This window comes from Hypanus sabinus, chromosome 17 (assembly GCF_030144855.1).
Source record: "Hypanus sabinus isolate sHypSab1 chromosome 17, sHypSab1.hap1, whole genome shotgun sequence".
NCBI lineage: Eukaryota > Metazoa > Chordata > Chondrichthyes > Myliobatiformes > Dasyatidae > Hypanus > Hypanus sabinus.
Window position 1 is genome coordinate 69,327,968 of NC_082722.1, and position 24,200 is coordinate 69,352,167.

The 24,200-nt window shown below is 42.1% G+C and overlaps 1 long non-coding RNA gene across 2 annotated transcripts; it reads left to right on the forward strand.

Moving 5' to 3' along the window:
* Positions 1–425: 425 nt before the first annotated feature.
* Positions 426–22,636, forward strand: LOC132407033 (uncharacterized). Of its 2 annotated transcripts, none has more exons than XR_009516355.1 (3): positions 426–1,005; positions 2,886–3,030; positions 21,554–22,636. It is a non-coding gene; the product is annotated as an uncharacterized LOC132407033 (long non-coding RNA). The 2 variants fall into 2 exon arrangements; XR_009516354.1 differs by lacking the exon at positions 21,554–22,636 and adding an exon at positions 12,562–14,127.
* The last annotated feature ends 1,564 nt before the right edge of the window (positions 22,637–24,200 follow it).

A 24,200-nucleotide genomic window follows, 5' to 3' on the forward strand; every position in this document is an offset into this window, starting at 1 on the left:
TGAGGTTTGGTAGGTGTCTTGTCTAAGACAGCGTTCTTGGTCTCCAGTGTCACATTGTTGTCAATGACATCATCACTGAGTTTAAGATGGATGACTGTAATGTGTCCATCTCGTTGGATGCCGTCGACTCAGGTGTGTTCTTCGGTTGAGCCACGTGACGTCTCCATGTCTGATCTCCAACATCAGTGGCCCAGTTCTTGTAGCCATCCTACTGGGTGTCCACTTGTCTTCTCGGTAATCATGCACTAGGACTTCCTGTTCAATCTCGAAGCTCCTTGCTGCTTCACTTGTCAGCTGGCTGGACTGTTTATTCTGCACTTCCGTCTGTAGATCTGGTTTCAGGAGGTCTGTGCGAGATCTCAGATTTCTGTTCATGAACAGCATTGCAAGTCGTTAGGTACCCAGAGGGTTCATGTTTTCTGTGGACAACCACTTTAAAATGGCGGCAGAATGATACTGGCTTTTGGACACTGTTTGTGCTGATGAGAGAGAGAGAGAGAGAGAGAGAGAGAGAGAGAGAGAGAGAGAGAGAGAGAGAGAAAGAGAGAGAGAATGAGAGAGAGAGAAAGAAAGAGAGAGAGGGGGGAGAGAGAGAGAGAGAGAGAGAGAGAATGATTTAGTATTATGGATTCTTCGATGATTGTTTACTTTTGCTCCAAGGACACTTTTGCCTGCTTGTGTGAATCCCTGCTGACACAGAAAAGCAGTGCTAGGTGTCTGCTGTGACAAGAAGGCGGGGCCAGATGATGGACATGGACAGTTGATGGATGGCTGGTACCCCATCGGGCAGACACAGGCAGACACGCCACGGGATACTGAAAGAGCATCAGGAAGGTGGGGGCTTGGAGGATCGATCAGAGGCTCACAGTGTGTGAAGGCAGACCAGTGGGGTGTGTCCACCCTCGCCTGGGTGAAGGGATCACCACTGAAGAACAGCCTGGCCGGGAACGGAGGGGTCACAGTCGGTGACCGCAACAGCACAACAGGACAAGAAGACAATGGAAGGTTTGGCTGCTGCAGCTGCTCACCTCTTGCTCTCTCTCTCTCTCTCTCTCTCTCCAGCAGTACCACAGCAACTACTTCAACTTAAACTGAACTGAACTGAATTCTGCACCATCTTAAGACTATTCATTTACCCCTAGACTTTGAAAGAGCTTGGTTTTGATTTATATTTCCACACTTCTGTATATATCATAGCTAACCTGTTTTATATGTATATTTGCATTTTATTGTACTGTATTACTTAGTTTACTAATAAACACTTCTAGTTACAGTACCACCAGACTCCAACGTATCATTCCATTTCTGCTGGTTTGGTAACCTGGCTATGGGGTGACAAGGTGTTCGATTTGTCATCACATGAACAGAGTTCTGATTCACAAATAAGAAATTGTTCACCTTGCACTGTAGAGAATTATCCTCCTTGTCCATCGCTTTAATGGACTTCTGGAAGGTTTGGATAAATCTTTCAGCTAACTCGTTCATTGCTGGATATTGAGGAGCTGACTTGAAATATCTGATGCCAATTTTCTTTGTGAACAGTCGGGATTCTTCAGAAATTATCGTGGTCCGTTGTCACTCACAATGGTTTCAGGCGATGATGGTCTTCAGTGTGGAGACTGTCTTTGCTGAGGTGGTTGACCTCATTGCATAAAGCACCTCAGGCCACTTAGTTTTGTCCGCAGTCAGGAACGTGTAGTCCATGAATAGCCCAGTAAAGTGAATATGTACTTTTAGCCGTGGTGTCCACAGTCACTCTCACAGGTGTAATGGGGCCTGTGGGGGTGAGTTTTAAACTTCTTGGCATCCCAAACAGTTTTTGGCCATGTCGTCTATTTGCTTATCAATTCCCAGATACCATGCGTAGCTCTGGATAAGAATCTTCGTCCTGACTGTACCCAGGTTCTTTCATGCAGGTTTTCTAACACTCTGGGGCTTAGTTTAGAGGGAAGCACAACATGAGATCCACACATCAGCATTCTTTGACACACCGGCAGTTCATCTCATCTCACTGAGAACTCTGGAAACGTAGGGTCACCATGAGCTGGCCGTTCCTATATGGTGATTTCATAGACTTTTGACAATGTTGGGTTGTTCCCTATTTCCCTTTGTATTTTGGAATTTGTTACCAGTAACAGGTCCGCTAATGCGGTGTGGAACACTTCTGCTGAGTCGCAGTATGAAGAAGTTTCTTCTCCTTTGGCAATATTGGAAAGCAGGCAGTGTTCTGCTTTGTTCGGTATCCTTGAACTCTATAAGAGTCGGCTCCTAGGAAAAGTGTCCAATGATGTAACAGGGCAGACTGAAAATGACCCAAGGGGCTGGTGATCTGCCACTAGCATAAACTTTTGTCCACATAGGTAGTGGTAGAACATATTTATTCCCCTTACTAGACTAAGGGCCTCTTGGTAGATCTGTGCACAGTTGCATTCTACATTCATCAGTGATCTTGAAGCAAACACAATTGGGCACTCAGATCCATCTTTCATAATGTGCGACAAAATGGCTTCAATGTTGTAAGGGGACATATCACCTGCCAGTCTGATGAGCAGGGATGGGTCATAATGGGTGAGCAATTCATCAGATGTTATTGGACTCTGTTTCCTTGAATGCTCTTTTACATCTTTCTGAATACTCCCACTTTGCTACTGTCTGTAATAGTGCATTCAATGGATGCAGCACTGTAGCAATGATTGGGAGAAACGAATGGTAGTAGTTTACAAGGCTCAAGTATGACGAGAGTTGTGACACATTTTCGAGATTGGGTGACTGTAGCACTACATCAGTCTGCTTTTGTGACTTATGTAAGCCATGCTTCTCAATGTCATGTCACAATATGAGATTTAATTCTTGAGAAACTCACATTTCTCTCTCTTTGCACGCAGACCATACTTACTCAGCCTGGTAAACACTTTACTAAGATTCTGGAGGTGCTCTTCATCATTTATCCAGTCACGATGATGTCAACAAGGTAACATAATGGTCCTGGGATATCGAGGAACGCTTGGTCCATTGCTCTTTGTCAAATTGGTAAGGCTGATGTGATGACAATGACCATTAAACTGAAACAGTCCCTTGTGAGTGTTGATTATGAGGAACTTCTTGCTTGACTCCTCAGTCTCCATTTGCAGATAGGCTTTTGTCAAGTCAATCTTTGAAAACCCCTTCCAGCTTGCCAAAGATGCAGAAATGTCTTCTATTCATAGCAGGGGATACTGCACAGTACACAGCACCAGGTTGATGCTCACCTTGAAAATCCCCACACATTTCTTGATCACCGGGACAATGGTCGTGACCCAATTGCTCCATTCAAACTTGGAGAGAATTCCAGATGCCTCCAAGCTCTGCAGTTCAGCATCCCCTTTTGGACAGATGCACCATCAATAACTCTCTGACACGTGAGGCGAGATATCAGCTTTTATTGACTGGAAGAAAGAACAAGCAGTAGTTGACCACCATACTACATCCTGAAGACTGAGGGCTGGGCTCAGGCCTCAATCGCCTTTAAACCAGGGTCTGTGGGAGAAGCCACGGTCAGTGGGAGGGGCCACAGGAGCAGTCAGCAGGGGGCGTGTCCAGACAGGTATATGTAGTTCACCACATGGACGTGGTGCCTAAGGCACTAAACGTGCTTTATGGAATCTTGGTGCTATTGATTCATCCAGCTCAATTCTGGCCTTCATGCCTTTAAGTTTACCAATCCCCTTCTCAAATGCCTTCTCATCAGCATTAAGCAGCTGTGCCAGTATTTGGATAGTGCTACCATTTGGGTTGCCATTGCCTGTTGATGTCACATTGAGAGCTTTGATTCAGTGTCAGTCTAGTTGGATATTTTTCAACCATTCATGTCCGAAAAGTGCTGGACATCCACTTTTCAATATGGAAAACTCTAACTGTTATGATTGGCCTCCACATGGAATATTTACTTTCAGTGTTTAATATCACTGAGGTCTTCTCTAGTAGTATCTTGGAAAACAGTCTGTTGTAGTCAACCTCTGGAATATGGACAAAGCTGACCCTGTATCCAGCTCCATTTTCAGTTTTACACCGGACTCATCTATTGTGATCCAACTGAGCTTGTGATCTGCTTCAGTTACTATACAGTTTTAGGCATGACGGTTCATCTTTGTCAGACTCTGTGTTGTATGATTCTGTTTTATGTTAGTTTTGTGTTTGGGACTTTTCACTCGGTCATGCTGTTTGTCTGCCTTGCACACTCTCTCTATGTGGCCTTGTCTGTGACTCTTTCTGTAGACCTTTTCTTTAAACCAACAGCCATTTTCATCATGTGAGCATTTGCCACATCAATAACATATTTGCTCTTTGCACGATTCAGGGACATTTTGTGCATTTCACATTCTAACCTTTTTGTAGTTCTGCTGCATCCTTTGCTGCAGTCTCTAACAATATTTTAATGGCCAATGCCGGTTCTAAGGTTAGGTCTCTTTTGGACAGTAGCGTCTTCTGAATGCTTTGACTATGCATGCCACACACAGGCCTGTCCCTTAAGGCATCAGAAAGTCCATCTCTAAAGTCACAGCGCTAGAAAAGTTTGCACAGTTCTGCAATGTATTCAGAAAAGCTTTCATCTTTTGACTAGCTCTGAGAGAGAATAATGCACATGCACAGACAACAAATCAATACATAATGCTGGGGGAGGGGGCGGGAGGGTGGTGTCATTGCTCTAAAGTAAGTAGATCCATACATTACATTGTCCTCTTGCTATGAAAGAACACAACAATAAGTGCATGTTGTTACTCTGACTTAAGTTGGGGTTTAGCCTCCTTTTTCCGTGAAATATCGTATTTGACTGAGGATCCCACCAACTGTTCTGTGGGAGGCAGCACTCAACGTCAATCATCCATCATCTACACCTGCCAACAGATCAGTAGACAAGAATTTATTCATCAGCAATGAATATCACTAGTTCCCAAACTAGATTCTACAGAACAATGCACACAAAATGCTGGAGGAACTCAGGAGATTAGTCAGTATCTCTGGAGGGAAGTAAGCAGTCAAAACATCTAAAATGACTGGGCATTGAAATCTACAAGCCCGTACACCAGGACTGTGAGAGGATACCAGACACAACAGCCTGACAAATCTGGATGTAAATCTGGCAGGAGCAAAGGCTATTGGGAATGGCATGGCTGAAATGCTGTGGAAGGGGTGTGAGCGGGTGGCAGAGAAGGAGTGCCGGGGTGGGGGAGGTGGCACAGGTATAGACACACCCAGCCCTGAGACACCAGGCAAGGTAATTTAATTACAAACAATTTGTTGAGTGGTCATTACAGAATGTCTTTCTGCTGCTTCTCACTACCCCCCCCCCCCCCATCTCCCTCCCTTCCCGACCAGGATTCCCGTCTTCCTGCCCCCTTCTCACTCTGTCCGCAAAAGAGGCCCATATCAGAGTCAGGTTTATCATCACTCACATATGTCATGAAATTTGTCTTTTGCAGCTGCAGTACAGTGCAAAACATAAAATGACTGCAGTACTGTTCAAAAGTCTTAGGTACTCTAGCTATATGTACAGTATGTGCCGAAGATTTTTGCACAGTACTGCAGTAAATGGATTATTGACCTTACAATCTGCATCATTATGACTTTTCACCTTATTGACTACCTGCACTGCATTGTCACTGTAACTGTAGCACTTAACTCTGCACACTGCTGTTGCTTTACTTTGCTCTGCCTCGAAGCAATCTGACCTGTGTGAACAGTATGCAAGACAAGCTTTACACTGTACCTTGGTACTCTCTGTAAGGCTCTCTATAAGGAGTTTGTACATTCTCCCCATGACCCTGTGGGAATCTTCTCGGTTCTCCTGTTTCTGCCCGCATTTCAGAAACATACTGGTTAGGGTTAGTGAGTTGTGGGCATGATATGTTGGCACCAAAAATATGGCAGCTCTTGTGGGCTGTCCAGTACAATCCTTGCTGGTTTGTTTTGATGCAAATGGCATAGATCATTGTGTTGATGCAAATGTAACAAAGAAAGCCAATTTTTATCTTTAATCTTAGAAAATAAATAAAATAAAATGCTCTGAACTGTGGGCAACTTCTGACATCTCATCGTTGTGATAAGAAGTGGGAAAGGCATGGAAACTCCTAAATCTAATAAAGTGGACACGTAGTATACGTTTGTGGTCTTCGACTACTGTAGAAGGTTTGATGTGCTGTGCATTTAGAGATGCTCTTCTGCACACCACTGTTGTAATGCATGAGCTAATGTTGCCTTCTGTCAGCTTAAACCAACCTGGCCATTCTCCTCTGATCTCCCTCATTAACAAAGTGTTTTTGCTCACAAAACTTCCGCTCACTCGATACTTTTTTGTTTCTTTCCACATTCTCTGGAAGTTCTAGAGACTATTGTATGTGATAATGACAGGAGATCAGCAGTTTCTGAGATACTCAAACCACCCCATCTGGCACCAACAATCATTCCATAGTCAACGCCACTGAGATCACATTTCTTTCCCATTCAGATGTTTAGTCTGAAGAATAACTGAACCTCATGACCATGTTTGCATGCTTTTATGCAGACTTGCTGCCACATGATTGGTTGTTTAGATATTTGCATGAATGAGCAGGGGTACAGATGTACCTAATAGAGAGACCACTGAGTGGAATCCTCAGTTTTCAGACTCTTTTGCCCCTCAGTCAAATCTTTAAAAGTCTGCAGTTCTAAAGAACAGCAAAGAAAGAAGGAGGGAACTTGACTGTTCCAGGATGATTTTGGAACAATCAATAAAAAATGACGAATACCTAATAAGGATTTCTTTCCTCTTTTCTTTTTGCCATTTATTACTATTAACAAGTGAGCAGGGATCAAATAAATGTCACAGTACTTTCATTTAATTAAATGTATAGATATAATAAGCTAATGTGGCAGAAAGGTGGGATGTTATTTATGTCTTAATTTCCGTAGATTGGAAATTTATAGCCAACACTTGGCTTTGACGAGGCCACAAATAACAGTAGTTAAACTGCCTTGAAATGGCCACTAGCTCGCATTAGTGAAATTAGACGAGGCAACACAGTGATATACTGTATGCGTCTCTCACGTCAGGGACAGATTGATATTTAGTTTAAATTGAGAGAGTTCTCAAAAAAAAATGTTTGCTTTGGCTCCATCATGACTAGCTGCTAAAATGTTGCCTTTCACTTGTGCTCCCTTGTAAAACTGTCAGACAGGCAGCATGCCTATCACAGGGCAGGGGAGGTAAGTTGTACATATCTCCTCAGTCTAGGTGATGCAGCCTTCAAATATCAGAGTACTCATACAGCTTCCATTTCACTTGACTTGTACATAAACACATATCTCAGCATAATATTGAAGTATAAAATCAGGATCTAGGATCTGTGATATATACAGAAAGGAGCCGGAAGAGGGCCAGCAACATCATAAAGAATCTCGCCCACCCTGCTCATGGACTGTATACCCCATTCTCATCAGGGAGGAGGCTGTATAGCTAGCATCCACACCAGGACCACCAGACATAAAACTAGTTACTTTCTCCAAACAATAAGACTGTTCAATACCTCCACCCACTAACCCATCTCTCCCAAATTCCCCCTCAGCACTACTCTATCATATCCTGTCAGTCATCATATCTACACACATTCCTGTACCTTAGTATCAATCGACATACATACGTGAATTTATGTATTTATATTTGTTTATGTTTTTTAATTATTGTGTTATTTATCTTCTTGTGCTCTTTTGAGCTAGCTTAGATTAGGAGTAACAATTATTTCTTTCTCCTTTACACTTGTGTACTAGAAATTACATTAAACTATCTTGAAGAATCTTTCCACTTGTCAATGCCTAAGTCTCTACTAAGTACCCTGATTAAGGGTCTCTACCCGAAACGTCACCTGTTTATTCCTCTCCACTGATTATGTCTGGTCTACTGAGTTCCTCCAGCATTGCATGTCTGTTGCTCTAAATCAGGTGTTCCTAACCTGAGGTCCATAGACCCTTCAGTTCGTGGTAGGGGTCCATGGCATAAAAGAGTTTGGAAACACCTGCTCTATATAGACCCATTGAGTCCATGGCCCACTTTAAAAACTGCTATCAAATCTTGTACTTTCATGATCTCCTTGCTCCTTTATTCTTATTTGCTCATCTCTTTGACCCACATTTATTGTAGTTCTGCACCCAACAGCATGCACTGCAAATAGTAACCAACTATTTGGCTGTGGGTGCATCTATTTTCTTTCCCTGCTCAATTCAGCACCTGCATACACACCACTTTCATGGGACCATCAACCTCTTCATCACTGGAACTAAACTCTAGGAATCCTAAACCAACTATGCATGAGAATAAAGCAGATAATGCTGGAATCACACTCAAGTAGATGATTTTGTAGGCAGTGAGAAAAGGCATTACAGCTAAATTACAGTGGAAAAGCTGGAATTTAGGAATTGCTGTGGTATTTTGATCAGATAGTTACAACGTCCAGGGAATAGCAAATAGCATCAAATAAGCATGTGGTGTTGCATATTTGGAAGTCAAACCAGGGTAGGCAGGACTTTTACAGTGGACATTAGTGCCCTGGGAAGAGTTTAGGAACAGAGAAACCTTGGAGTACAAGTACATAGCTTGCTAAAAGCAACATTGCAGGTAGACACGTTGGTGGACTCTTTCTGCAAGCTGGCCTTTATTAGTTAGGGTACTGAGTATAGAAGTGGAGATGCTATGTTGCTGTTCTAGAAGATGATGGGGAGGCCACACTTGAAATATTGCATTCAGTTTTTGTTGGCCTGCTACAGGAGTGGTGTTATTGATTTGGAAAGAGTGCAGAGGAAATTTATGAGGATGATGCCAGAACATAAGGGATTGAATTATTGGAAGAGATTGGACAGATGAGGACATTTTATCCTTGAAATGTAAGGAGACTGAGGGGTGATCGTGTAAGGGTGTATAAAATCATGTGGTGCAGAGATAATATGTAGAACTTTGGTAAGTTTTCCCAGAAACAGATTTTATTGTCTCCAGTGAAGGTTCACAGATTAAGTCCTGTGTTTGTTTGTTTTTTTTATTAAGTGCAGTCGTGAACAATAGCCAGATCAGAAATGCTGATCAAGTCAACTAGTTCCCAAAGAGAACTCTGATAGGCCAATCAGACGGTTCACTGCTCATCTGATTTTCACTGTGTTGAAAATGCTAATCTTTAAGTGGAATTTCAGTAGAATAGATATAAGCAACAGACACAAAATGCTGGAGGCAACATGATTGAGTTTTTTGAGGATGCAACTAAATACATTGATGCTGGTAGAGCAGTATATGTAGTTTATATGGATTTCAGCAAGGCATTTGATGAGGTACCCCATGCAAGGTTTATTGAGAAAGTAGGGAGGCATGGGATCCAAGGGGAAATTGCTTTGTGGATCAAGAACTGGCTTGCCTATAGAAGGCAAAGAGTGGTTGTAGACGGGTTATATTCTGCATGGAGGTATGTCACCAGTGGTGTGCCTCAGAGATCTGTTCTGGAACCCCTACTCTTCATGATTTTTATAAATGACTGCATAAGAAAGTGAAGGGATAGGTTAGTAAATTTGCTGATGGCACAATAGTTGGGGTGTTGTGGATAGTGTGGAGGGCTGTCAGAGGTTACAGCAGGACATCAATTGGATTCAAAACTAGGCTGAGAAGTGGCAGATGGAGTTCAACTTAGATAAGTGAGAGGTGATTGATTTTGGTAGGCCAAGTATGATGGCAGATAATAGTATTGATGGTAAGACACTTGGCGGTGTGGAGGATCAAAGGGATCTTGGGGTCTGAGTCCATAGGATACCAAAGCTACTGTGCAGGTTGACTGTGTGGTTAAGAAAGCATACGTTGCATTGACCTTCATCAACTATGGGACTGAGTTTAAGAGCTGAGAGGTAATGTTACAGCTTTATAGGACCCTGGTCAAACCCCATTTGGAGTACTGTGCTCAGTTCTGGTCACCTCACTACAAGAAGGATGTGGAAACTGTAGGAAGGTTGCAGAGGATATTTACAAGGATGTTTCCTGGATTGGGAAGCAAGCCCTACGAGAATAGGTTGAATGAACCTGGCCTTTTCTCCTTGGAATGACAAAGGATGTGAGGTGACCTGATAGAATTTATAAGATGATGAGAGGCATTTATTGTGTGGATAGTCAGAGGCTTTTTCCCAGGGCTGAAATGACTAACACATGAGGGCACAGTTTTAAGGTGCTTAGAAGTAAATAAAGAGGAGATGTCATGGGCAAGTTTTTTACGCAGAGGGTGGTGAGGGCACGGAATGGGCTGCCGGCGATGGTGGTGGAGGCAGATAGGATAGGGTCTTTTAAGATCCTCCTGAATAGGTACATGGAGCTTAGAGAACTAGATGGTTATGGGTAACACTAGGTAATTTCTAAAATAAGTACAGGTTTGGCACAGCATCTTAGACTGAAGGTATTGTATTGTAAGTTTTCTATGTTTCTATTTAACTGTCATTCATTCTTTGGGGGAAGTCCTCTGTTTTCATGGGTGGATGCAAAGAAAAAGCATTTCAGGACGTATACTGTACACAATTCTCTGACATTAAATGTACCTTTGAAACCTTTGAAACTTTGATATTCCATAACCTGCTGCTTCATCACTTAGTACAAGTAATACTTAGCAGGTCAAGCAGCATCAATGGGTTTTTGGATACTGATGGAATTGGCAAGGAAGGTGGAATTGATGCAAGATATCAGAATGGTGATGACATTAGAGCCTATTCCTACTCCCATTATATTTTTAATAAATAAAGCTTTCATTTGAGAGGGAAATGGATCAGCCATGATGAAATGGTGGACCAGACTTGATGGGCCAAATGGTTTAATCCTGCTCCTACACCAAATGATCTTATTTACAGGAACAAGGAATTAGATACTAGCTCCTTCTTTCGGTTATGGTACGCATGGGGTTAAAAGCCAGTTTTACCGGCTTGTGGCTTTTCCAGAGTAGTTAGTCAAGCTGCTGAAGTCCATGCCATTTAAATCAAAGACTAACATCCTGTGTTTGCCTTGTTTTCTTCATACACAGGATGTGGATATTCCTGGCAAGGTTGGCTTTTGCTGTCCACAATTGCCCTTGAGGATATGCCCGGTGGAGAGTTGCTTTCTTCAACCACTGCTGTTTGTGTGGTGAACTTACTCCTACTTAGGCATACTTGGATATATATATATGTATTGAGACGTCGTAAGTTTAGCAGATGCATATGTAAATGTCCTTCACCCGTTATTTAATTTGTAATGTATTTACAAAGCAGAAGGCTGAGCAAAGACTGAGCCAGACGATGTAGGTGATGAAGCCAGTGGGAGGGACAGAGTTGGAGTCTGGTTCACTAAGGTGATTGAAGGAGGTTGAACTGGGAGATGCCAACCAACAGTAGGATTATACACTCACTGGGGAAGAGGTGAAGTTGTGGTAAAGTACCATTGTACTCAAATAACAGATATATGTGAACATTGCCAGGGCCTGAGTTATAGGGAGAAATCGGGAAGGCTAGAGCTTCATTCCTTTCAGCGTAGCAGACTAATAGTGACCCTATAGCGGTGTATGTTGGACGTGATATGTTGTTGCCAGAAAGTGTGGTGACACTTGTGGGTTACCCCCAGCACAGCCTCATGTGTAGTGGTTGTTCAAGCAAACAGTTTCACTGCACGCTTTGATGTACACCTTGATAAATAAACTTGAATCTTGAATACTCTCATGAGTGACATAGGATGAATGCACAAAATGCTGGATGAATCAGCAGGTTGTGCAGCATCCATGAAGGACAAACGGTAGACACTCTTGGCCAAGTCCTTTCATCAGTACTGGAAAGAAAGGGTGAAGGTGCCAGAATAAGAAGGTGAAGGGGGGAAGAGAAGGAGTGGAAGCTGGTAAGTGATAGGTGAATCCAGATGAGGGGAGAAGTAGGTGAGTGGATGGGAGAGGGGGGATGGGAGGTGATAAGTGGAGAAGGTAAAGGGATGAAGAAGAAGGAATCTGATAGGAGAGGAGAGGACAGGAGACTATGGGAGAAAAGGAAGAAGGAGGGGCTCCAGAGGGAGGTGACAGACAGGTGAGGTGAAGAGAAAGGGTAACAGGGGAGCCAGAATGAAGAATGGAAAAGGAGAGGAGGAGGAGGGAGGAGAAATTGCCAGGAAACATAGAGGAAACGCAGAGCAGCAGAGATGACTTAGCAGTAAACAATATTTTACTAATAAACTGCAAAATAACAAGCCACAAGGGAACACAAAACAAGACAGAGTAGATACTTGGCACAATGAGGCAACAAGGTAACTGAAGGCTAGGAGCACTAGTTAATGCTGGTTGGTTTGTATGAGTGTTCATATCATGGATTGTGGATTACAGCTAGATTTAAATAGGCTGCCGGCAATGAAAAGGAAACAATTAGTCTTGAAATAATCTTGAATCTTGAATCCTGAATTTTTAACAACTTGTCCTAAATTACAATATAGCTTTATTTCAAAAGCACATGATTGGGGGAGTTGAAGTGCTTTGGGATGTCCGAAGGCTGTATAAAAATCCAAATCTTTCTTTTATCCAAAAGCCCACAAGAATTCATCATTCTCTCAAATTGTCAAGGATGAGAGTGGAAAATGAACACTTGTTCAGTATTGTCTGCCTGTGGTTGACCGGTCGCCATCTCTCTCGCTACTACTGCTACTCCAGCAGCCACTGGGTTCCCGGACAGGTCAACTCACCTCAGCGCTGAGTGAGCTCAGTATCTGTGGACTCACGTTCAGGGATTCAGCAGTTCAAATTCCATTGGCTCTTGTTTACTACTTTTACCACTTGTGTGATTTGGTCAAGGCTCTTCAGCGCTGACAGGCTCCATGGCTGTGGACTCACTTCTGGGGACTCCGCAAAGTGTTCTGTGTGCTATTTGTTTACCTTTTGTTCTTTGCACGATTTGTCCTTCTTTTTTAACACATTGGGTGTTTGACAGTGTTTGTTGTGTGGGTTCTTTTTAATGGGTTCTACTGTGTTATGTGGCTGCCTGCAAGAAGGTGAATCACAAGATTGAATACATACTTTGATAATAAGGGTACTTTGAACTTTGAAGTGTCAGTCCAAAAGTACTTGGGAGCATGTATATTATGCCACAATAATCAGTGCCATGAATCAGCTAGCAACCAGAGCTACGCTATTAAACCTTGTCATCAAGTATCCAGGAGAGATTTGATATGTGAGCTAGAAACTTAGCCAATGAGTAGCAGGTGGATTTGAGTGACAGGTTACTGTGTGACTCAATGTCCCAACCATCTGGTAGTGAAGGCAGGTGCAACACTTGCACTGCCTGGGATCTCCGCCAAACGGTTTTAAATGAACATCGCTTCATGTGAATAGTTTACTTCTAATGCCACCCTCTATTTCCCTTGTAGAGAAAATTATTCCATTTAATGGAACACACACAAAATGCTGGAAGAACCCAACAGGTCAGGCAACAGCTATGGAGAGGGATGACTTTTCAGATCAAGACTCGTCATCAACATTCTATTTGACATTTTAATCAGGAAACTTATAGTATGCAATGAGTTGGTATTAAATCCCCTCACTTAACTTCTGAGTTTCCCTGAAATCTCCTGAGTTCTCTGTTGTAACTGAAGAGTTAAGCAAATCTCTTCATTGTGTCTTTTAAATACTGAACATTAGAATGTATTGAATCAATAAGATTTAGGATCAAATAGGATAACATAAAAAATAGTTGAGAAGGAACCTCAAAGGATGGATGAGATTGTCACATACACCAGGGTGCAATGAATTTCCTTGTTCTCATTGTTAGGTATTATTCCAGAGCTGTGAAATTATGAATAGCAGATATTGATTTCTTTCCGTTTAAGGTGGTGCTGGTGAAGCCCAGCAACTACTTACCGGTGGCAAACAAAACAAAGAATTCAACTAAGTACTTTATTAATAACATTTTTTCTGGAAAACAAATATTGTAAATAATGGAGGGGCAAGGCAGAGACATGGTGAGCTCTCGATGTATGTATAATATATACATACTTTGATAATAAATGTAGATTGACCTTTGAACTTAGATTAAAACAAGGACACAGTAGACTGCAGAACCAGTCTTCAGAAAATAAAACCTGTTCACGATTTCAACTGATACTTTAAGGCTATAGAAACTAATTATTGGATGAGTGATATTCTAAATGTGTACCTTTGAAGACAATGGATGAATGATCATGTTAATTGTCAGCCATTGACAGTTTCCAGAGGAGATCAGAGAAGCCATCTCTTTTATTAACACATTATTATAGGCATATTGCTGCCACTTAATGTGCAGTTCAGGACAGGTGTGTTTGCAATTAATATTCTGTCTAGTTATATTTTCAAGGATCAGTCTCTCCACACTGACACAAAGAAGGTAACAAATGAGGTCTGGAATATGAGCTCAATTTGGCCTCCTGACTTTCTCCAGCATTTCTTGGGTGTTGCTCTGAAATGTGTGATCAGAAACTTTGAGGCCAGCCACCAGTTTTGAATATGGCAGTTGAAATGTAGCCCATTCACTTTAAGGTTCGATATGTTGTGCATTCAGAGATGATTATCTGCACACCTCTGTCGTAATGTATGGTTATCTGAGTTACTATCACCTTCCTGTCAGCTTGAATCAGTCTGGCCATTCTCAAGTGCTTTTATCCACATTGTTGCCATCACTGTTTTTTTGTTTGTTTTTAGCAGTCTGTAATCTCTGTGTGAAAATCCTAGGAAATCAGCAGATTCTGAGATACTCAACCCACCTGGTCTGGTAACAACAATCATTCCACAGTCAAAGTCACTTAGATCACATTTCTTCCCCATTCTGATGTTTGGATCAAACAACAACTGAACCTCTTGATGCTTTTATGCATTAAGTTGCCACATGATTGTCTGATTGCATATTTGCATTAATGAGCAGGTGAACAGGTGCACCTAATAAAATGGGCATTGAGTGTTTACATGGTATTAATCAATGTAAAAATAAATAGAACAATAAGTGCAAAGCAGATGGATAGAGCCAAGATCTTTGTGCAAACAAAAGTGGAGTAGACTGAGATTGGGAAGATCTGACCATGCTGGCAAGTTGATAAGAGGCATAGATAGAGTGGATAGCTAGCACTTTGCTCCCAAGGCAACAAAGGCTAATATCAGAGCACATACTTTTAAGGTGATTGGAGGATATCAGAGATAGTTTTTTTTACACGGAGAGCATGGAATGTATTGCTACAGTTGGTAATAGTAGAGACATTGTCAAAATATGTCTGAACCCAAGCATGGAGGAGTGACAGACTCCCATGTAGAGATGGATCCAAGACATAGGAATTCCAACAGAACAGCAGTGGCTCGACTGAGCAACACTGTGAGACAAAACAGTCTTAAAGCTGGGACCCTGCGATAAGTGATAATTGGGAGTCCACTTTAATTAATCGTAGAATGCAGTAAATATGTGCTAATCAAAATCAGTTTAACAAGATTGATCAGGAAGCACCAGGGATTAACATTGCTTATTAAGACAACAACTAACAAATACAGGTGTTCATGGAAACCTTCAGAGCCCAACAGTTTCTGGATCCTCTCAGAGACTGGAAGTATTCATTACAGGCAGATACGTTAGGGACATTTAAGGAGTTCTTACCTAAGTGCATGGATGAATGAAAAGTGGAGGCCTATGTGTGAGGGAAGGCCTACGTTGCTCTTGGAATAGGTTACTGTTCAGTATTCAGCCGGTATGGATCACAACACAATCTCTATCCCCCATTTCTGGGAAAGGCCCCGTCCTGTCGATATCTGAGACAGCAGTTCTGCCTCTGAGCAGCACGTACAAAGTGCTGGAGGAACTCGGCAAGTCAAGCAACACCTGTGCAGGGGAATAAACTCTCAATGTCTCGGGCTAAGACCTTTCTACAGGACTGGGAAAGAAGGTGGAGGGACACGGAAGAGTACAAGCTTGCAGGTCATGTGTAGACCAGGTAAAGGAGAAGGAGAGTTGGTGAGGGAGGGGGGATGAAGTAAGAAACTGGGAGGGGATAGGTGGAACAGTTGAAGAGCTGAGAAGAGATCTGATAGGAGAAGGCAGTAGACCATGTAATAAATAGAAGTTCTACTTTTGAGGTGGATGGTAGGGCGGAGATACATCTTTCCCAAAGGATGTGTAAGAGGTTTCTTCCCTCTGCTAGCCTACAAGTCACACTTGGGCAAGGTGTAGCACCTGCTAAGTACACCCCACCCCAGTCAGGGTCACGTGAAGCCATAGGAGCAGGTGGTATATGGTCATATGAACAGCGGGTCATATCATAAGTCCTGGTTACGTGACCACTGATGCCAGGCAGACTATCCCTGAAGAGCATTAATAATGGATGGGGTCACCTGTCTTGTAAAGACACTACCCAGAAGAAAGCAATGGCAAATAACTTCTGTAGAAAAAAAACTGCCAAGCCCAATCATGGACACGTGTAGAAAAGGAAGTTGATAATCACCTGTTTCATAAGACACGCACATAGCAAATGAACAAGCTCATGAGGGCTCTGGAAATTTAGATATAAGGTTCATTCTGGACCTGGATCACTGGATTTTTAGATGTTGAGGGAATGTAGAGTCTATCCTGAGATCTGATGCTACCTGTGAGATGTTTGCTCGTTTTCCCTGTGACAGAGCTCCCTTTGGTTTCTCCAGTTAATTTACACATCTGAGAGATGGCTTGTTCATGGGTAAATTTTCTGTGGTCAATTGGCCCCTAATCTTAGTGATGATGGATATGTGATATTGCTGCAAAATGGGCCGTAGATTCACAGTCATACAGCATGGATACAGACCCTTCGGCCCAACTTGGCCATGCCAACTGTGTGGCCCACTGAGCAGGTCCCAACTGCATGCACTTAGCCCACAGCCCTCTAAACCTCTCTTAACGGTGTAGATCAGCATACATCATCAGGGACCCCCTGCCACCCAGGATATGCTCTCTTCTTGCTGCTGCCATCAGGAAGAAGATATGGGAGCCTCAGGACTCACAGCACCAGGTTCAGGAACAGTTATTACCCCTCAACCATCAGGGTCTTGAACCAGAGACGATAGGTCACTCAACTTCACTTGCCCCTTCATTGAAATATTCCCACAACCAATGGACTCACGACTAAAGACTCTTCATCTCATGTTCTCAATATTTATTGCTTACTTATTATTTTTTTCTTTTTGTATTTGCAGAGTTCATTGACTCTGTTATGTTTACTATTCTGTAGATTTATTGAATATGCCTACAAGAAAGTGAATCTCAGGGTTGTATGTGATGACATCTATGTACTTTGACAATAAGTTTACTTTGAACTTATCTAGATGGCTTTTAGGTGTTGCTAATATACCACTCCTTCTGGCAGCTCATTCCAAATAGACACCACCACCCATTGCATGAAGGAGCTGCCCCTGATGTCCCTTTTAAATCTTTCAGTTTATGGCCTATTGTCATTAGTACCCACTCCTCGGGCAAAAGACTAAAGTACATGCTTTCACTTTGTCCATAGCCTTCATGATCTTTTGTACCTCTATCAGGTCACCCTTCAATCTGCTACATTCTCAAAGATTCTGAGTACATTTATTATCAAAGTATGCAGTATAGAACTCTGAGATATATCTACCCTACAGAAGATGAACCATGGAACCTGTTCAAAGAAAAAAGCATCACCCCCCCCCCCAACTTACAGAACAAAACAAATCACACCAACGGCAAAAAAATAAACAAAAGCACGGAATATAAAGCATAAAATCAAAGGGCATGTTCAATTTGCCTGTTTTTTAATCTGCTGGCCACCCAATTCATAATTGCCCCAACTAGCAATAAAAATAGGAGTGACCAAAAAAGCTAATGGATTAAATCCCTTTCATACAGCTTCTCCTCGTAACAGGTCCCTAAGTCACAGTAAATCGGTCCTGCACTCTTTCTGGTTTAATAACATCTTTCCTATAACAGGGTGTCAAAAATGATACAAGTAAGTCATGTGTGGGTTCACCAGCATCTTATATATGCAACATAACTTCCCAACACCTATGCACAGTTCTCTGACTGATGAAGGCCAGCGTGCCAAACATTTTCTTCATTACCACAGGTAATGGGAGCAAAGAATTGAAAAAAGTGTTGCAAGCGCCGCCAGAGACTTGATGGGCCAAATGGTCTCTCCTATATATCATAACAAAATATGGAAGTATGAACTGCACAATATCCAAATGGCTAACTTCTGCTGCTGTTTCTTTCTTACATTGACCAGACAGGCTGCCGTGGTTGCTTATTTGTCAATACTGAGCACACGTCAAGAGTTTGTTGATTGGCAGTGACATGCTCCACGTGGACACCAAGATGTGACAACGCTTTCAGGCTGGCTTTACAACTCGGCTGTATTGCAGGGCTAGCAATACTGAGGGAAGCAAAGAGCTTTGCTGTGTCAGCAGCAAGGACCAACACACACAGAGCAGCTGTCAGCTGGAGATGCTCTTTGCAGGAAGCCATTAATATTGAAATGAGGAATTTGGCAATCTTAACATACAGTGTTATTAAAATAGTGGAGGAAAATCTGTATAAAATCTTTGGCTCACACAATGGCAAACCACTCTTCTGAGAAAGGCTATCTGTAAATTTCAGTCAGCTGATAGTTAATCAATTGTAACCTTTTCAGAGAAGAGGAGCACCTGAAACAGTGATGATAGGTTTAGGGATTCCACTACCAGTGACAAATTGAGCTGGTGTGCTCCATAGATTTGGTGCTTTGCAGAAGGTGGATGCAGGGAGATCAACAAGGGAAGATTTTTTTTTAATATGACGCTCTTGCTTTTTTTGCAACTTGAGCCTTCTCTCTATCCACAAGAAGAAACAAGAGCGCAAGAGGTTCTCCAGATGCTGGCAATCCAGAGTAGCAAACACACTATGCTGGAGTAACACAAACAGATGCTGAGTTCCTCCAGCATTTTGTGTATAAAAAACAGGAGAAGAATTTTGGCCCATTAAGCCTTCTCTGCTATTAAAAAAGATCTATTACTACAACACATTTCTATGCTCTATTTCCATGTTTATTGATTTCTTTAATATCCATAATTCAATAGACACTTTTTTAATGCAAACACTGGCTGAGCTTCCATGGTGCACCAGGTTAGATTCTTCACGCTTTGATAAATCTAATCGTGAAAGCTGCAGGACCCAGGTCTGTGAGTAAAGAATGACCCAAGGTTTGATCGATTTAAAAGCTGGGCCAGATTGAAAAGGTCAAGGTGTCGGGGCCTGTTAAGCTCGCTGCTCCACAAGGTTTACTTGTCTCTGCGCTGAACTGAGGCTGTGCCCTGCAATTAATGGGCTCCTGAATCGGCTGCAGCGATGACTGGCATCGTGGCTGTGGACTCACTTTCATGAACTTCAGTCCTGAATGTTATTTACCTACTTTTATTGTTTGCACAATTAGATTTTTTTTCTGCATATTGCGCGGTTGACCTGTTTTTAATGGGTTCTATTGGTTTTCCTTGTTTTGTGGCTGCCTATAAGGAGATCAATCTCAAGACTGTATATAGTATATATAATTCGGTAATGAAAGTACTTTGAACTTTAGTGCCCAACATCTTATTCTGAAACTATAATCCCTAACTCAGTTCCTGAAAGCTCCTTCACATAGCCATGCCTGCTCAATCTCAGCTAATTGAAAGTTATTGCTGTTGTTGTTGAAGGGTATGCTGCGTGATGGCTTTGAACGTGCATTGAATGTTCTGAAGGAAAGTATCATCCAAACAATCTGACAACAAGGTTAAAATAACTGATCAAACCACAGGAATTAAAGTCACCACCAACAAGCTGAAAGTATGAAGCTATGGGGTGAATAAACAAAATAAATGAAAATACAGAAAAGAGAACAGCTGCAGATACTATAAATACAAAATAAAATTGAAACATACTTTAGCAGTCAGCAGGTCAGACTGTGCAGCCAGACACATCCCACAACCTTACTATTAGCTACACATAGCATAGACATCAATGCATAATCTGCCTCTAACTTGGTCTCACCCTACAGAAGGTGTTTCCTTTGTCATATCCATCAGTCAGGAAGTTACTTTGCAATTTTATAAAACTCTGGTAAAGCTGCATCTGGTGAATTGCAAGCAAGAGAACATCTGGAGATGCTGGAAACCCAAAGCAACACACACAAAATGCTGGAGGAACTCAGTAGGTCACGCAGCATCTATGGAAAAGAGTAAAGAGTCAGCGTCCTGATGAAGTATCTCAGCTCGAACCATTAACTCTTTACTCTTTTCCATGGATGCTGCCTGACCTGCCGAATACTTTCGGCTGTATTGCGTTCAGTTATGGTCTCCTCATTATAAGAAAGACATGGAAGATATGGAGAGGGGATAGCAGAGCTTTGCCAGTATGCTGCCTGGATTAGAGAGCGGGTGCTATAAGGAGAAATTGGATGACTAGAATTGTTATCTCTGGAACAGTAGGGCTGAGGGTGACCTGATAGAAGTTTATATAATCATGAGAGGCATAGATAGAAGAGAGAGCTGATATTCTTTACCAGAGTCAAAGGTCTGATTCTAGATAAAGTTTAGCTTTATTTGTCACACGTACATCGAAATATGCAAACAAGCAGTGAAATGCATTATTTGCATTAACGATAAACACAAGCCGAGGATGTGCTGGGCATGTGGGGGGGGGGGGGGGGAGAGAGCAACCTGCAGGTGTCACCAAACTTCTGGCACAACATTCATTCCTCTATGGGGGGGAGCACCGTGGCATAGTGGTTGGCACAACGGATTATAGCACAGGTCCTGTGATTAGGTTAGGGCTAAATCAAATGTTGCTGGGTGGTGCTACTTGAAGGGTTTCTATCTGAATAGAAACAATAAAAAAACAAAATATGTCTTTGGACAGTGGGAGGAAACCAACGCACCCAAAGGAAACCCATGCAGTCACAGGGAGAACATACAAACTCCTTACAGACAGCGGCAGGAATTGAACCCTGATTGCTGGCACTTACACTGGACTCTAGCACGCGTTTAAAAGGCAAGAGGCAGAAAATGCAAAGGAGATGGTGATAACTGATATGATAAAGGCGCATAAAAGGCTTTTTGACAGGTAGATAAATATGCAGAGATTGGAGAAATATGGATGAATTGCAGACAGAAGAAATGAGCGTAACCGGGGTTTGTTAGTTTGATTAGTTCAACATGACATTCTGGACCATAGGAGCTGTTCCTGCACGATAACCGTTCCATTTTTTCTATTCCTTTCTTGTATTCTCTGCAACTAAAAACTAGTTTATTTTCTCCCTTTCACAGTTTTAACAAAGGTCTCAATTCTGAAACATTACCTGTCCTGCCTTCCACTGATTCTGAATGACCTTCTGAGCCTTTACAGTATTTTCTGTTTATTTTTATTTTTATTTAGAGATGCTCCACGGAATCGGCCCTTCTGTGCCTTCAAGCCGCACTGCCCAGCAACCCACTGATTTAATCATAGCCTAATCACGGGAACATTTACAATAACCAATCAATCTACTAACCAGTATGTCTTTGGACTGTAGGAGGAAACCGGAGCACCCGGAGGAAACCCATGTGCACCCAGGAAGTAACGTCCAAACTTGGTTACAGAGGATGTCAAATTGAACCCTAAGCTCCAACACCCAGACCTATAATATCGTCATGGTAACCACTACACTGTCGTGGGGGTATCATGGTTTTTATATTGAAATACAGAAATCTTTCTTTAATTAGCCTAAATATCCACAGACAAGTTGTGGCATGAGACTTCATCAGATGCTGAAAAAGCACTTAAGACAAGTGTTGTGTTATTTCAGCCTTCAGGCATGTTGGTATCCAGAATGGATTTCCATTAGAACAGATGCTTCCATCATCAGAACTGCACAGGGTTGCAATTCAAAGGAGTTAAAGGTCACTGGATTGAATATCAGACTCTAATATTTATGGTGGGTACAGACGAGAGTAGTTGTGGTAGGATCCATTGGGTAAGGGAGCTTCTTTCTTTTCTACCTCATGATACGGGCCTCAAAATTGGATTAAACTTGAAAGGTTTGGAGAGGCTACCGCAGAGATTAACCAGATTCAGCCTAGATTAGGGAACATGTCTTATGAGGATAGGTTGAGCAAGCTAAGGCTTTTCTCTTTGGAGAGAAAGAGGATGAGAGGCGACTTGATAGAGGTGTACAAAATGATAAGAGGCAAAGATAGAGTGGACAGCCAGAGATACTTTCCCAGGGCAGAAATGGCTAATGAAGAGGGATTTAAGGTATTTGGAGGAAAGTGTAGTTTCTTTTTACCCAAAGTGTGATATATGTGTAGAACATGCTGCCAGGGGTGATGGTAGATAAAGACACTTAAGAGACTCTTGTGTTGGCAGATAGATGAAAAGAAAAATGGAGGCGATGGTAGAGGGAAGGGTTAGATTGATTAAAAGCTCAGCACAACATTGAAGGCCGGAGGATCTGTACTGTGCTGCTCTGATTCATGTTCTGCTTTTTATTTGTTTTTTTTTGCACTACTTATTTAATTTAAATTTATAAATACTTATTAATTATTTACTGTGATTTACAGTTTTTATTATTATGTATACAATGTACTGCTGCTGCACAACAACAAATGTCACAACATATGCCAGTGATATTAAACCTGATTCTGAATTAAATTAGTAAAAAGACACTCCTGGTTTCTCAGTGGATCTTTGTGACATCAGTCAGTGAACAGACGGCCTGACGTACCAACTTCCGACTCCCGCAAGGCCTGTGCATGCAGTCGTTTTGGACCCAATCATATTTGCTCTTTGGCTCTCACTGGGTGCCCGCCTTCTTTGCCCATCACACAGTGTGAATTTTGTTCCACGGCAGTGACTCATCTGGCCTGAAACCCCCCCCCATTCTCACCACTGTTTGTTTGACTTGGACGTCATGCAATGATGTGGTGGAGGGTGCTGGTAATGGGCTACAACTCTAACCTGTAAGGCTTGGCACCCAGGACTGTGTTTAGTTGAACTTGGCCCAATATTCCCAGTCAACAGCCAATAAAAATTATTATGTTCCCTCCATCTGAAATAAAGTAGTCCCCATTATTAGATACTCTCATTAGTAAGACTAGCGGATGTTGAACGATCAATTGATGTCTGGTAAAGTGTCCCCATTAAATGAACCTCGCTGCAAGCTCCATCCCCATTAACTGATGTCAAGATTATCTGATTAGATATTGATTGGCTCTCATGCTGTCAGACTGATCTGTTACAAAGTGTAGAGGAATTAACCTGGACACAAAACTGTTAATGGTTTCAACTCCACAAGGCCATGGTTGGAAATACAACTAAAAAAAAGCATCCTTCCTAATGGTTTCCAATTAGCAACTAAACCAATAAAGCAGCCAGACTTAATGTCAGACTGGTAATTAAGTACATCACAGCAATTAGTATAGCATTTTGTTGTTTAAATGCTGTGTTTTTTTTCTCTAAGTTAGGGTTACACTTTTTAATGGAGTTTGGGTGTTTTCCATTATAGGTAACCAGTAGTGCCATGGAATAGTTGCAGCCAGCTTCACTCCTGCAGAGTGAAGTTCCTTTGCCTTGCCCCAACAAAATATAGTTGTGGGCACAGGAGACAGCAGATGCTAACTTATGCAGCAATAAACCAGAGGCTTAAAATACACACAAGATGATGGAGGAATATCAGACTCTAATAACGATGGTAGGTACAGAAGAGAGGAGTTGCGTTAGAATCCGTTGAGTAATGAGGTCTCCCTTTCCCTACCTCATGATAGCTGCACCAAAGATGGATTGAAATTGGAAACTTTAGAGAAGCTGCAGAGGAGACTTACCAGGATGCTGCCTGGATTAGAGAGCATGTCTTATAGATTGAGTGAGCGAAAGCTTTTCTTTTTGGAGCGAAAGAGGATGAGAAGTGACTTGATAAAGGTGTACAACATAAGAGGCATAGGTAGAGTTGACAGCCAGATCATTTTTCCAGGGTGGAAATGGCTAATATGAGTGCATTTTAAGGTGATTGGAGAAAAGTTTCGAGGGGGGGGGGGGGTGGATGTCAGAGGTAGGTGTTTTTTTTACACATAGAGAGATATATGTGTGGAACACACTACCAGGGTGGTGGTAGAGAAAGACACATCTAGATCAACAATCTGCTGGAGGAGCTCAGCGTGTCACACTGAACATGGTTCTGGAAT